Source organism: Saccopteryx bilineata, chromosome 10, assembly GCF_036850765.1.
Source record: "Saccopteryx bilineata isolate mSacBil1 chromosome 10, mSacBil1_pri_phased_curated, whole genome shotgun sequence".
Taxonomy (NCBI): domain Eukaryota; kingdom Metazoa; phylum Chordata; class Mammalia; order Chiroptera; family Emballonuridae; genus Saccopteryx; species Saccopteryx bilineata.
In genome coordinates this window covers 48264431-48270115 of record NC_089499.1, presented here as the reverse complement: position 1 = coordinate 48270115, position 5685 = coordinate 48264431, and the positions used below count along the sequence as shown (strand labels likewise).

The following is a 5685-nucleotide window of genomic DNA, read 5'->3' as shown; positions in this document are numbered from 1 at the left end:
CCCATCCATGCTGCCACCAGCTGAATTCACATTATTCCTGCAAGCTTTTGGAAAGCTAGCGCTCAAGTCTTGTCCCTTTACAGTACCATGAAATTATAAAAGAATGTGACTACAGTTTGTTTTGTACAGCAATTTTCTGTACACTCATCTATCTTAAACATATTTTGGGGGACAAGACCATGTCTAATTCAACTTTGTATTTCCTTAACATTTAGTAAAAAGTCATATTGCATTAAAACAATATAACTGTTGACTGAATGTTACTATAATCTGCTTTTAAATTTTTTTAAAAAAACTTTACTGAGGTATAATTTACACATAATAAAATCTATTCATTTTAAAAAGGTACACAGTTTGGTGAGTTCTGACAAATGTATATACCCATGTAACCTCTCCGTCAGAATATAGAACATTTCTGTCAGTCTAAAAAGTTCCCCTGTGCCTTTTTGCAGTCAAAGTCATTCACCCACCCCTGGGCAACCACTGATCTGATTTCTGTCACTAAAGATTAGTTTTACTTGTTTTAGCATTTCATTTAAATGGAATCAGAAAACGGGTACTCTTTTTGTGTCTGGCTACTTTTTGTCAGCATAATATTTTTGAAATTCATCCATATATATACCAGTAATTCACTTCTTTCTATTACTGAATGGTAGTCCTTTAGATATCACATTGATTTATCCATTCATCTGTTGATGGACATGAATTGTTTACAGTTTTTGGCTGTTATAATAGAAGTGCCATAGACATCCAATGACAAGTCTTTGTGTATATATATATATTTATTTTTCTTAAGGAGTACTTAGGAGTGAAATTTCTGTGTCAGATGGTAAGAATACATTAACTTTATAGAAGACTGCCAAATAGTTTTTCAAAGTGGTTGAACTTTATTACACTCCCTCCAGCAATGTATAGCAGCAGTCCTGGGTGTTCCTATCTTTGTCAAAACTTGATAGTATGTCTTTTTAGTTTTAGCCATTCTATAGGGTATATAAGTGGTATCTTATTGTGGTTTTAAGTTGCATTTTCCTACTGTAATGACCAATGATGTTAAGCATCTTTTCATGTGGTTATTGGTCATTTGTATATCCTCTTTTATGAAGTATCTATTTAAACCTTTTGTCCACTTAAAAATAATTTGTTTCTTTGTCTTTAAGATGTAAGGATTTGTTATCTGTATATTCTGGATACAAGTCTCTTTTCAGATATATATCTATATATATATATAGATATAGATATATATAGATAGATAGATAGATAGATAGATAGATAGATAGATAGATAGATATTATGAATATTTATTTCTAGTCTTTGGTTGTCTTTTCATTTTCTTAGTGATATTCTTCTAAGAGCAGAAGATAATAATTTTGATGAAATCTAATTTATCTTCATTTTCCTTTTAGGATTAGTTATTTTTTGAATCTTATATAAGATATCTTTGCATATCCTAAGGCTGTGAAGATTTTTCTCATAAGTTTTTTTTTCTGTACCTTATAATTTTTTATTTTACATATGGGCCTATGGTCCATTTTGAGCTAGCTTTTTGAGGTTCACTTTTTCCCCCATTTATATATCCAGTTATTCTAGCATTATTTGTTGAAAAGACTATCCCCATTGAATTTCTTTGAAATTTTTGTTGAAAGTCAATTCTCTCTGTCTTTCTCTGTCTCTCTCTTTTTTAAGTCTGTTTTCTTGACATATAGGTCAATCCATATGCCAATATCACACTGTCTTGATTATTATAGCTATATACTATGTCTTAAAGTCAAGTAATAGAATTTCAAATTTGTTGTGGCTAATCCATGTAATATTTAGATTTAGCTTGTCAACAAATTTTCTTTAGAAAGCCTATTGGGACTTTAGTTTGGATGTGCTCAATCTATAGTTGAGAAAAATTGATTCTTTTTATTCATGAACATGGTTTCTCTTTTTATTTATCTTAGCCATATTAGTAGTTACCATACCAGTCTATAGGTCTTGCACATACTTTGTCAAATTTTCCCTAAGTAATTTATGTTTAGGGATGTTATAAATGTGCTTTAAAATTTTATTTTCCAGCCTGACCAGGCGGTGGCGCAGTGGATAGAGCGTCGGACTGGGATGCAAAAGGACCCAGGTTCGAGACCCTGAGGTTGCCAGCTTGAGTGTGGGCTCATCTGGTTTGAGCAAAAAGCTCACCAGCTTGGACCCAAGGTCACTGGCTCGAGTGGGGGGTTACTCAGTCTGCTGAAGGTCCGCGGTCATGGCACATATGAGAAAGCAATCAATGAACAACTATGGTGTCACAACGAAAAACTGATGATTGATGCTTCTCATCTCTCTCCCTTCCTGTCTGTCTGTCCCTGTCTATCCCTCTATCTGACTCTCTCTGTTCCTATACAAAAAAAAAAATTAAAAAATAAAATTTTATTTTCCAATTGTTCCTCTCTAGTATGTAGAAATACAAGTGATTATTTTTTTAAGCATCCAAAAAATTTTTAGTAACAACGTAGAGTCTGAGGATAGTTTTTATAGCCGTGGCTGGCCCAATGGCCTCTCACATATGTGAACTTCTGGCTCTTGGAGTGTAGTTAAGGTTTGGTGTGGCTATGAGGGGTCCCTGGGATCTTGCAGAACTGCCTGTACACCTCTTCATTCTTATGAGGACCAGAAAGCAGGATGATGCCACAGCCCATAGTGGAATCCAGTGCTAGCTAGTGGAAGGTGAGAATTTCGCCCTCAACCTTGAGGATGTGGTTCCAGGCACTGCTGTTCACATGAAGTGTACACACCTTAAGTTTGTGTACCTCCTGGACAGGCAGTTGATCAGTGATAGTCCCGACAACCACAGCAGTTTTGCCATCCTGGCCAGGAAGCTTCATCTTCTGGGTCATCCGGAAAAGGGACAGAGGCAGCCTGTTGGTGATTCATGAACAACCTAGGTTCTTCAGCACCACTTGGTTGAAGGTAGTGTTGGTTCTTCTGGCCAGAAACCTGTACAAGTTGACCAGCAGTCTTAGGTAGATGTCTTGGCTCATAGACTTCATGCACCGAAACTTTTGGTCTTTTTTGTGACAGATGTTGACTCCCATGATGGTATCTTCTGCTCCACCTGGTTCAGAAAGAGAGAACATAAGTAATTTTTGTATATTGATCTTTTAACCTGTGACCCTCCCAGTTCCACTTAGCAGTGTATGAGGGTTTTACTCTTCCCACATCCTTGACAACACTTGTTATTAACTGTCTTTTTTATTATATTCACCCTAGTGAGTATGAAGTGATATCTCATTGTATTTATTTTTCCTTTTAATGAGAGAGGCTGGGGGATATCTTTAATGATATCTCATTGTATTTATTTTTCTTTCAATGAGAGAGACAGGAATATTGAGCTGCTTCTGTATGTGCCCTGACTGAGGAATCAAACCAGCAACCTCTGTGTTCCAGAACGACATTCCAACCAACTGAGCTATCCATAGTCAGGGCTTAATTTTTTTTATTGACTTTTTTCTTTTTTAAGAGAGACACAGAGAGGAAAGGAGAGAGAGGAGAGGGGAAAGGGAAATTTTCATTTGTTGTTCCACTCAGTTGTGCATTCTTTGGTTGCTTCCTATGTGTGCCCTGACTAGGGATCAAACCGGCAACCTTCTTGTTTCAGGAGGATGCTCTACTGGACTAACTGGCTATGGCCCTCATTGTGGTTTTACTTGCATTTCCATGATGATCAATGACTCTAAGTGCCTTTTCATGTCCTTATTGATCATTTTTATATCTTTTTTTTTCAGTGAGAGGAAGGGAGGCAGAGACAGACTCCCACATGTGCCCTGACTGGGATCCACCTGGTAAACCCACTAGGGAGTGATGCTCTGCCCATCTGGGGAGTTGGTCTGTTGCTCAGCAACTGAGATCTTCTTAGAGCCTGAGATGGAGGCCATGGAGCCATCAGAGAGAAGCAAGAGGGGGAGGGGTAGAGAAGCAGATGGGCACTTCTCCTGTGTGCCCTGACTGAGAGTCAAACCTGGGACATCCACACGCCAGGCCATTGCTCTACCACTGAGCCAACCTGCCAGGGCCCATTTTTATATCTTCTTTAAAGAAATAATTATTCAGGTATTTTCCTTTTTTTTTTAAGTGAGAAAAGGGGGGATAGAGAGATGGACTCTAATATGCGCCTTGATTGGGATCCACCCAGAAACTCCTGTCTGAGGATGATGCTCAAATCAACCAAGCTATCCTCAGTGCCCAGGGCCAGCTCTTGAACCAGTCAAGCCACTGGCTGCAAAGGGGAAAGCGAGAGAGAAGGAGAAAAGGGAGGGGAGGGGAAGCAGATGGTTGCTTCTTGTGTGTGCCCTGACCAGGGATTGAACCCGGGATATCTGCATGCTGGCTAAAATTTGCCTATTTTAACTTAGTTGTCTTTTTATTTTTGAATTGTAACTAGTCCTTTGTATTTTACAATAGATGTTATCCTTTTACTTTTAACATTTTGTGGCTTTATATATAAAATTTACTTTTTATAAACAGCATATAGCTGGAACTTAAAAAAAGTAGGCTGAAAATCTCTGCAATTTAATTGGAGTGTTTAGTTCATTTACTTTTAATGTAATTATAGATATGGCTGAGTTTATACCTCTTGTTACTTGTTTTTTACTTTTCCCCTTTATTATTTGTTTCCTTTTTGTTCTTTTCCTGCCTTCTTTGGATTAATTGAACACTTTTTAAAGAATACTATCAATATTTTATATCTTTGTTTGGCTTATTAGGTATTCTCTTTGTGTTACTTTTGCATTTGTTCTGGGTAAAAAATATATATCTTGATATTTTCTTAGCTTTATATACAGCTAAATAATATACCATTTTATATTTAATATAAGAATCTTAAAACAGAATACTTCCTGGTCAGGGAAAATATCAAGAGTTCTACTGACCTCAGAGATAATAGAACAACAACTTCAGTAACCACACACAATAAGTGCAGGCTTTGCAATAAGTTTGGAAAAGTCGCTATACAAATGGGCAATTGCAGTCCTCAACAGAAATCCCTGAGAAGGGGAGAATCTGACTTTCAGAGTACCACATTGTAATATTAAAAATGTTTAGTGTGGGTAATGAGGAGTTACTATTTAACAGTCAAAGTTTCTGTTTTGGATGATGAAAAATTTTTGGAGATAGGTAATGTGATGGTTGCATAATATTGTGAATATAATTAATTCTACTAAGTTGTACACTTAAAAATGGTTTAAAAGACAAACTTTAGCCAGACCAGGTGGTGGCACAGTGGATAGAGCATTGGACTGGGATGCGGAGAACCCAGGTTCGAGATTCCAAGGTCGTCAGCTTGAGTGCGGGCTCATCTGGTTTGAGCAAAGCTCACCAGTTTGGACCCAAGGTCGCTGGCTTGAGCAAGGGTTACTCAGTCTGCTGTAGCCCCACAATCAAGGCACATATGAGAAAACAATCAATGAACAACTAAAAACTCAGTGATTGATGCTTCTCATCTCTCTCCGTTCCTGTCTGTCTGTCCCTATCTTATCCCTCTCTCTGACTCTCTCTCTGTCTCTGTTAAAAAAAAAAGGCAAATTTTGTTATATATATTTTACCACAAAAAGTGCATGAAAGTCATTCCACTCCTCTCTTACTTTTGTGTTATTGTATGCTCTAAAATTTCTGTACATGTTATAAATTATCAATACATTATTATTTTTGCTT

General features: G+C 37.0%; 1 pseudogene; it reads right to left on the bottom strand.

The window, feature by feature from the left end:
* Nucleotides 1-2477: 2477 nt before the first annotated feature.
* LOC136314010 (large ribosomal subunit protein eL18 pseudogene) lies at nucleotides 2478-3071 on the bottom strand (annotated as a pseudogene).
* Between the last annotated feature and the right edge of the window lie 2614 nt (nucleotides 3072-5685).